This window comes from Oncorhynchus clarkii, chromosome 6 (genome assembly GCF_045791955.1).
Source record: "Oncorhynchus clarkii lewisi isolate Uvic-CL-2024 chromosome 6, UVic_Ocla_1.0, whole genome shotgun sequence".
NCBI classification, from domain to species: Eukaryota; Metazoa; Chordata; class Actinopteri; order Salmoniformes; family Salmonidae; genus Oncorhynchus; species Oncorhynchus clarkii.
The window spans coordinates 69,534,493-69,544,847 of NC_092152.1; positions in this window are offsets into that span (position 1 = coordinate 69,534,493).

Here is a 10,355-nt window from a genome sequence, read left to right on the forward strand (position 1 = left end):
TCTCCTCTTTCATGTTACCTAAACGGTCTATGGCTAAAATACTTGCTCGCTAGCCTAACTTCCTTTCAGTGGCAACGATACGCCAGGCTAACTAGTTAACATTAGCATACTACATCTAGCTACATGTTGAACTTCCATCCTCTCAGGCCAGGGGCACAGTGCATGAATTTATGGTTGGATTATAATCGCCGTTATAATCATTGGACAGTACGGAGAATTAAGTAAAACCACAAGTCCAAATCTCTAACTCCATCCATAGCTAATTTAGGATAGAGACGATTTTAGCTAGCAAGCTAGCCACCGGAGGCCAACAACACAACAAGATACAACAATACAAGTTTTTTCTGTCAATAATGACGTTTGGCATGTTATGTGATTGGTCTGGTGCTCCAAGACACTCACAGCTGAGCTCACTCAGTTTAGCTCAAAGCTGACTGGCTATTATTTTATACCCTTTTTTTTTAAAAGGGAGGCCTAATGCTCGCTGGCTTCCCTTGCATTCAATGCTAGAGGCAGCAACAATGTCATACTCTTTCTGACCAGACAGCATCAGATAGATACGCTACACTTACTGAGACAGAGGGGCGTTGATTTGTTCACTCGGATACATTCAGCCTCTTGTGAATTTAAGGTCATTTATGAAACACAGAGATGAAAGATACATTATTTTGTGTTTAATTTTTTTGTTGTTTTATCTTGGTCAATGTTTTGTGGAAGTCTGGCTTCCCTTGGCCTCCGTGAATACACGTCACTGCTATGTAGACAATGTTGACACTGGCCAACCGAACAGCCGGCAGTCTGAGAAATAGTTTTATCTGAGGTGAAAGCAAGATTTACAAAAAAAGACAGAAGAATAGAATTCGGAACAAGACAGTTCAGAGACAGTTCAGTTACAGCCCCATTACAGCCTCTCCCCAGCTCTCTCTGTATGACAACCTGTCTGTGCGCGTGGATTTGTCGTATTTTTACAGGGCGAGAGCTGCGAGCTGAAGACAGAGGGAAAAGAGAGAGGAACCCAGCATATGGCAGGGTGTCAGTGTTTCCGTCAGGGAGGCCACTCATGCATTTTGATTGAGGAGGAGGAGAGCCTTCTCCTCTGGATGCAGATAAGACTGCAGTGGATGCTTTCATTTTCATTTGAAATGATTCTAATTGCTTGTGAAGGCAACGGGCCTATGAATTCTCGCTCTGTCTCTGCCTACCGCCCTCGATCTTTCTGTCTTTCTTTCTCCTTCCCCCATACGTCTGCCTCCCCTTTCTCTCCCTTTTCTTTTTCTCTCTCTCTAACTCATGTTTTTCCCATATTGTGTGTCTGCCGACATACAGTATGTGTCAGTCTCCAAAAGTGTATGCTAGGGAATGTTTGTGTATTTTTGTATGTGTGTACAGTCACTGTGTGTGAATGTGTTGACAGCAAGCTCAGCTTCCTCACTTAAACATTCACATCCAAGGTTACAAGGTCAGTGTTTCACCCATGTACAGTTTGCCCACATTTTGAACCACACTTTATCAGAGAGAGAAAGAAAGAGAGAGAGGGAGAGAGAAAGAGAATGTGTCGGTGAGTGTGGTGCCTCCCTGCATGTGTGTGTGTGCATATTATGCATGCACGTGTGTGTGTGTGTGTGTGTATGTGTGTGTGTGTGTGTGTGTGTGTGTGTGTGTGTGTGTGTGTGTGTGTGTGTGTGTGTGAGTTTGAATGCATGCGTGCCTGCCTACCTGTGTGTGTGTGTGTGTGTGTGTGTGTGTGTGTGTGTGTTTGTGTGTGTGTGTGTGTGTGTGTGTGTGTGTGTGTGTGTGTGTGTGTGTGTGTGTGTGTGTGTGTGTGTGAGTTTGAATGCATGCGTGCCTGCCTACCTGTGTGTGTGTGTGTGTGTGTGTGTGTGTGTGTGTGTGTGTGTGTGTGTGTGTGTGTGTGTGTGTGTGTGTGTGTGTGTGTGTGTGTGTGTGTGTGTGTGTTGGAATGCATGCGTGCCTGCCTACCTGTGTGTGTGTGTGTGTGTGTGTGTGTGTGTGTGTGTGTGTGTGTGTGTGTGTTGGAATGCATGCGTGTGTGCCTGCCTACCTGTGTGTTGCTCCCAGAACCAGAGGCGGGTCAGGCAGCACTACAATGTTGAGCTTAGAGCTGCTTTGAATGGGTCAGGCTCCACGTATCTCCTGTCTAATCTGCCTGCTCCGGAGAATGCAAAGAAGAGGAAAAATCCATAGTCTTTTCATCCTCCTGTGACCAATGTGGCTGTGAGACAGCAGCCGTGGGAATGGAGACACAGCCAGCCCTGCCTCTGACCTCCATGTGCTCACACCCTGGCCAGGAGATAGAGGCCCACACGGATTGTACAAACACACGCACACACACACCCTCTCTTTATTGTAATAGGAGGTGAACATTCTGCCAGAGATAATACCAGAAGACGATGAGGAAGAGGATGAGATCTGAATGTAAATATACACCACAGGAGGTTGGTGGCACCTTAATTGGGGAGGAAGGGTTCGTGGTAATGGCTGGAGAGGAATGAGTGGAATGGTATCAAATACATCAAACAAATGGAACATTCCATTCGCTCAGTTCCAGCCATTATTATGAGCGGTTGTCCCCTCATTAGTCCCCTGCATGAGGTACAGTATGTGATTGATATGCTTCTAATGCAGACCCTAGGGTCCAGTCAGAGAGGTAATATTCAGGATTGTTGACTGGCCAGATGACTATGATAATACATAACTCACTGGTATATAAATGAAACACTCTTTACAATAAACAGTACTGAAGTTAAAAGGTGTGAGCGTGTGTGCGTATGGGATAGAGATAGAGATGGAGAGCGAGGGAGAGAGAATGCGAGAGAGACACAGGCTAGGAGAGAGTAGTTTAGCCTAAATCCCTCTCCTTCTCTTCTCCTCTCCTTTCTCGGCCTCAACTAGCCTACCTGGTCAAATTAAGGTGAAATAAAAACTGACTAAAAACCTTCTGTTGCTGGGGGACTTTGGAGTGATACTCCTCTCCGCCTCCCTTGCTCCTTCAGCTGTCACTAGTCATCACCACAACTATTACACTACAGCCACAGGAACGGAGGAAATGTTCGTTCCTCCTATCTTTCTCCCTCTCCCTCCCTCTCTTCCTCTCTAACTCAACAACTGTTTACAACATGTACACATCTAACTAGTGAGGATCTAAATGTCTGATGGGACATTTAGATGATCAGAGGAGATGGGAGAGTCTAAATAGTCAGCGAGAGAGAGAGAGAGAGAGAGAGAGAGAGAGAGAGAGAGAGAGAGAGAGAGAGAGAGAGAGAGAGATGGCTAGCTACCCAAGGTGGTGTTCTCCTACACCCTAGCAGTAAGTGCAAATTGAGCAGCAATATTGAGCACTCATATTACCAATAGGGAGGATGTGTCTGTGTACACAGATTGGATGTGTGTAAGACTGGGGGAGGGTTCTGCAGGGGCTTGTCTGATCATTGTCTGTGCAGAGTCCTATATTGTGCCCTCAAGGCGAGGCGGACAGGTAGTGTGTAAGTTGAGTTGGGAGTGTGTAGACCAGGGAGGGGCGTATCGTGTGTAAGACATGGGGCAGGTTGTTTCAGTAAGAAAGCAGTGCAGAGCGTGGTTTATTCTCCCTCCAGGCCACACCTAGAGGAAGTGATGCATTTGTGTTTACAAACAAGAGCCGTACCAAGTAAAGAAGAACAACGCATTCCAACAAACAGACAACTCATATCCATAGAGACTAGCTGAGCTAACTATGGTCTGTCAGGAGTTATTAGTGACAGACAGACAGACAGACAGACAGACAGACAGACAGACAGACAGACAGAGATACTTGTGGCCAGAGTGGTATCTCCTTCTGTTTTTCTTTCTTCCAGAATTAATTCTGGTTTGTTAACGATAATGTCATTCTAGGCTGCACTCCACTCTTCTTCTCGCAACCGGAGAGTATCTGAGATGGCGAACTCACTGCTCTCCTTTAATAGTCAATGTCCAGAGTAGATGATGATAAGAGCATCACCCAGCACAGAAAGAGAGAAAGAGAAAGACAGTACGATAGAGAGAGAGAGAGAGAGAGAGAGAGAGAGAGAGTGAGATACAAACACACACAGTGAAAGGTTTCCTTCAGCCCTGAGACTCAGTAAACCATTGTAGGGGGTCTCCCATGATTATTTTTTGATCCTGTGTTTTAATGGCCACCCTATGGGACTCCCAATCACGGCCGGATCTAGTGAAAAGCTTCCCAGAAGAGTGGAGGCTGTTATAGCAGCAAAGGGGGAACCAACTCCATATTAATGCCCATGACTTTCGAATTAGATGTTTGACAAGCAGGTGTCTACATACTTTTGATAATTTAGTGTACATGTATGTCTTGCTCCACTACATGGCATGCCTGCCCTAGTTGCATGGGAGAAAACATGGGCCCTCCATAGCCTCTCTATCTCAGTTGAGGTCCAGCAAAGCCACTGTTCAACACAGAGTCTTCCTTCTCCCTCCTCTCTGGAGAGCTCAGTCACTGAGGCTAAGGTCTTTAGGGTCTCTCATAGGCTCAGTCAGTCAGTACCCAGAGTCTATCATTAGAAAACACAAAGAGCATTCTTAAGCCTGGTTAACCAGAACTATGAAAGAGAGGGAGAGAGAAGATAAGTATTTACTCCCCCCTCCCCCTCTTCCTCCATTCGTCCCTCACACCAATCATTTAACAGTAAGAGCAACTGAGGCTTGTAAACACAATGGTTATGTCTGGGCTCAGAGAGGCATGAAGCAGACATACAGGCTCCACCACCCCCGCTCTCCTCCCCACTCTCCTCCTCTCTGTTTACCACTCCCTCCTTTTCCTCTCCTCACCCTCCTTCTCACCCTCCTCTGCAAAACACACCCTCTTCTTCTTCCCCTCTTCCCTCTCTACCTCTTACCATTCTCTTCTTCCTTCTCTATCTCTCCCTCTACAAAACACTCTCTCCTCATCTTCTCCTCCTCTGTCTCTACCACTCCCTCCATCTCTCTCTCTCTACCTCTCCACTCCCCAGGGTCCACAACAGTAGTAGGCAGGCATTCCAGTGGAGGGGATTGTTTTCCATTAGTCATGGTCATAGAAAGGACAGCAGTAGGTCAAAGGGGAAAGGGCATCAGGGCTCTAACTTTCCCTCTCCTGTCCACCACTCCTCTCCCTCTCGCACTCCTGTCCCCCACTCTTCTCCCTCCTGTCCCTCCTGTCCTCCACTCCTCTCCCTCTCTCCCTCCTGTTCTATACTCCTCTCCCTCTCTCCCTCCTGTTCTATACTCCTCTCCCTCTCTCCCTCCTGTTCTATACTCCTCTCCCTCTCTCCCCCCTGTTCTTCACTCCTATCCCTCTCTCTCTCCCTCCTTTCCCCCACTCCTCTCCCTCTCTCCCTCCAGTCCCCCACTCTTCTCCCTCTCTCCTTCCTGTTCTCCACTCCTCTCCCTCTCTCCTTCCTGTCCCCCACTGCACTCCTCTCCCTCTCTCCCTCCTGTCCGCCACTCTTCTCCCTCTCTCCCTCCTGTCCCCCACTCCCCTCCCTCTCTCCCTCCTGTCCCCCACTCCTCTCCCTCTCTCCCTCCTGCCCCCCACTCCTCTCCCTCTCTCCCTCCTGTCCCCCACTCCTCCCCCGCTCTCCCTCCTGTCCCCCACTCATCTCCCTCTCTCCCTCATGTCCCCCACTCCTCTCCCTCCTGTCCTCCACTCCACTCCCTCCCTCCTGTCCCCCACTCCTCTCCCTCTCTCCCTCCTGTCCCCGACTCCTCTCCCTCTCTCCCTCCTGTCCCCCACTCCTCTCCCTCCTGTCCCCCACTCCTCTCCCTCTCTCCCTCCTGTCCCCCACTCCTCTCCCTCCTGTCCCCCACTCCTCTCCCTCCTGTCCCCCACTCCTCTCCCACTCTCCCTCCTGTCCTCCACTCCTCTCCCTCTCTCCCTCCTGTCCCCCACTCCTCTCCCTCCTGTCCCCCACTCCTCTCCCTCCCTCCTGTCCCCCACTCCTCTCCCTCTCTCCTTCCTGTCCCCCACTCCTCTCCCTCCCTCCTTCCTGTCCCCCACTCCTCTCCCTCCCTCCCTCCTGTCCCCCACCCCACAACAGTCCATTCATGCCTGCTGCATGAACACCCAAAGTGTCATCATTTCAAAATCTTGTTTCTGTTTTCCTCTCTATGATGCTTCTTTTTCTTTTAATCTTTCTTGATGTTGTTCTGTTTAATCTTCTTTCCTCTTCTCCTTCTCTCTCCTTCTCTCTCTATCCACTTCTTTCTCTCGCTCTGTTTACTCTATTACCTAGAATCCTGGTGTGTTCACCGTCTCCTCAGTAGCCCATTCTGCTGAATTTACACACATTGATTTACGAGCTGAGCCTCTGAAATATACGAGCTGATAACAATATGACTTCATTTAGATGCATTACCCGTGAATTGTTTGTTTTAAATGTATAGCGGGTTGGGCAGCAGAGTGCTGTCTTCAACCAAGCAGAACGCTTATTAATTTGATACCAAATATTGTTATCATTACAGAAACCAGCTGAAGCACAAGCCTGGTAGCAGAATGGGAGTGTTAGCCAGACCACACCAATGAGAAGAGCGTGTGATTCTACAGCGTATATTTTTTGTTACAGTCAGCGAGATTACGTTTATCTCAACACATTGTAAATACGGTGATGATATGTGCCAAGTTTTATTATCATGTCTCGGAGGGCAGGATAATATTGAGTTTTTTTAACAACAGTGTTAATTAGAAAATGAATTAAATAAGGCTGACGAATGCCCTCTTCACCTCTTGCATAATCTCTATCACCTATGAGAAGCAGGCAGGGCCGTAGCTACATATGAGGTTCGGACCTCAGCCATTTTTGTATTAAAGAGTTTCAATAAGTCAGGTTCTCAACTTACTGTTGAGAATTAGAGCACTAGAAAACACAAGGTGCAATTTGAAACTTGGTTGCAGCAGTTTCCCTTATATGTCACTCACTGATAGTCCCTCACTTAGCCCATGTCAGTTCACATGTTTTACATTGGCATGCAGGCCACGTGCCCAGGGGCCCTGACCTCCAGGGGGCCCCCATTGATTTTATTAGTCACTCTAACTAAGATATCATATTAACCTGGCATAAGTCATCGCAAAATGTTTAGAATTGCAGGAAATTTGTTAATAAAATACTTTTTCTGCTAACAGATCCCTCAGTATGTTTTAAATGATAGTGTTTCATCCCGGTGCTGAGTTCATGTGAGTTAATGTGTAGCTGATAATTGTATAGCTAGCAGGCTGTGTGTTTGTAGATCGACTGAGGAGATTAAAGCTACAGTAACTAATGTGATAATGGCTGGGGTTATTTTTTGCTTGTTTTAGTTGTTCTCCAAATAGCATTTTAGAGTGTTTAAATTGTGTAGAAATGCATTAAATGAGCTGAGCTCACTAAAAATGTCGGACAACACTACAACTGTTGGGCCATTATGTGTTTGGGGTTATTACATAAAGGATTGTGTACAGAACATTAACAGTGGACTATAACTAATGTGCACTTAGACATAAAGCTATGGCCGGATTGTGCACACCATCCCCTTTAATGTGCCGTAATAACTCTGGTCTGGAAGCAGACTTTCCTCTCTCTCCCCTCCCTCTTTCCCTTCCTTCACTGTCTGAATGTCCTCCTCCGTCAGGAATGGCTGAGGGAGTTTATGTGACGCGTGGATTTCATCTGATGGCTTTAGATGGTGTTAGTGTGAAAGACTAACTACGACAGAGAGCACTGCGGCTCTCTCTATGCCTGTCTACTCTGCTCTGCTCTCCCACCTCTCCTTCCCTGGAGGTGCAGGATACAACAGTCCACATATGCACTAGTCTACACACGGACTCTGTCACTTCAGTGTGTCTTAATGAACTCCACATTACCAGCCACTGTATATATCATCTTAAGAAATCCTCTGCTTAGGTTTGAGTTAGTCTTATTAAGTGGCATTGACGTTTATGAACGATCACTACCATGCCATAAAAGTGTATACAGAGGTTTATAATTGGTTAAGTCAACCTGCCCAATACAATCTCATTCATTTGAGTATAATACACTGTGAAGTGTGCAGCAGCTATAGAGGGAATCTATAGAAACATATATGTACACACATATACAGCATGTGTGTAAACAGCAGACTGAGCTTGTGGAGGACATGGGCACAGGGGGAATAACTGTGAGAGCCAATGCTGTTCAGTGGGTTCATTTCCTTATTGATTGACTCACTTGCTTTTCTCTGAGTGTTTGAAATGAATAACAGCCAGCAAAAATCAGACAGAGGGAGGAAAATCAGCACTTTCCCTGCAGTGAAGCCATTCATCAAGCTAATGAGAGGGGAGGAGAGGAGGAGAAGAACTGATGTTGGAGTGGAGGAGAGGAAGAGAGGACAAGGGAGGCAGGTGCGGTTTGGAGGAGAAGAGGAAGGAGAGAAAGGTGACGTCTAGGGCAGTAGTGAGGGAGGGGACGTATGGAAGGTTTTCTGGGAAGGAGCAGAGGGAGGGATGTACTGTTTGCTAAGGAGGAGAAGGAAGACGTTTGGAGGTGATGGGGAGAAAAGGCAGGGTGTACTGTTCTAAAAGAAGTACACAACAGGAAGAAGGAGAGGGTTGTCATTGAGATGTGAGGAGGATGTAACAACAATGAGAAGGGGCAATGACAGAGACTCAGTCGAGAGAGAGAGACAGAGAGGGAGACATAGAGAGAAAGAGAGAGAGACAGAGAGAGAGGGAGATACAGAGAGAGAAAGAAACAGAGAGAGAGAGAAAGAGAGAGAGAGAGAGAGACAGACAGACAGACAGACAGACATAGTCAGAGACAGACAGAGATTATGTGGTAAGAGTCCTTCTCATATTAGAGAGTTTATATGAGGATGTCTTTTAAAACCATGTACAGAGTTTCCTTGCCAATGGCTAATGTGTGGACTGCATAGCTATAGACTGAGGTACAGGCTTCCAGTTAGTGTCCACTAATAGTGGTGGTCTGTTCCAAGGCCTTCGCCAGTAAGTGCTCTTTCAAGAGACCTCTGATGTCCAGTAGCTCTCCACAGTTTAGCCCGCTGAGCAGGATGCTGGTCTGATACAAACAAATGTATCTGTCTAGTACACCTTCCCCTCTCAGTCCTCTACATGCTAGTATCCGCAATTGGTGCTACTTTAGCTGCGGGTAGATGTAATTAAATTAACAAAACAATAATAACAAGCAAATGGTAGTGTTATAGTGCAGACACAGTGGCTGTCCGCCACCTGTGTCCTTCCACCCAGGTGATATGTGTGTCTCTCTCTTTGGGCCTACACTGCTCTGCCACACCCCTGCCATACCTCCTCCACTACACTACACTACACTACCCAGGTCCTTCACACCCTGTGTGGGGCTGACAAGGATATTACTGCTGAGTCTTTGTTTTTAGGCTTGGGAGAGAAGAAAGGAGTGCCATGTTGAGAATTATACCACAGGAAAATAATTAGCAAAGTGTAGCTATGCCCATACTCCCTGGGATAAATCTAGCACCACTTCACAACCAAGCCCAGTCCAGCTTAGAGGAGGGGAATCTAGCACCAGTTCACAACCAAGCCCAGTCCAGCTTAGAGGAGGGGAATCTAGCACCAGTTCACAACCAAGCCCAGTCCAGCTTAGAGGAGGGGAAGCAGAAACCCTGGTGGTACTGAACAGTACTCCTTTGTTCTTTCCCTCTGCCTCTATTTACAGTAGAAAGATACACACGGAGTATATAAAACATTAGGAACACCTGCTCTTTCCATGACATAGATTGACCAGGTGAATCCAGGTGGAAGCTGTGCTCCCTTATTGGTGCCATCTGTTAAATTCACTTCAATCAGTGTAGATGAAGGGGAGGAGACAGGTTAAAGAAGGATGTTTAAGCCTTGAGACATGATTGTGTATGTGTGCCATTCAGAGGGTGAATGGGCAAGACAAAATATGTAAGTGCCTTTAAACAGGGTATCTCTGTTGTCATCTATGCATAGTCCCTTTAATTAACTCTACCTACATGTACATACTACCTCAACTAACCGGTGCCCCAGCACATTGACTCTGTATCAGCACTCCCATGTATATATTGTTATTTTTTACTGCTGCTCTTTAATTACTTGTTACTTTTATCTCTTATTCTGATCCGTATTTTTTGAAAATGCACTGTCAGTTAGGGTCTCGTAAGTAAGCATTTCACTGTTGTATTCGGCGCATGTGACTAATACAATTTGATTTGATTTGATTTGGTAGTAGGGGCCAGGCTCACCGGTTTGATTGTGTCAAGTGCAACACTGCCGGTGTTTTCATGTTCAACAGTTTCCCGTGTGTATCAAGAATGATCGACCACCCAAAGGACATCCAGCCAACTTGACACAACTG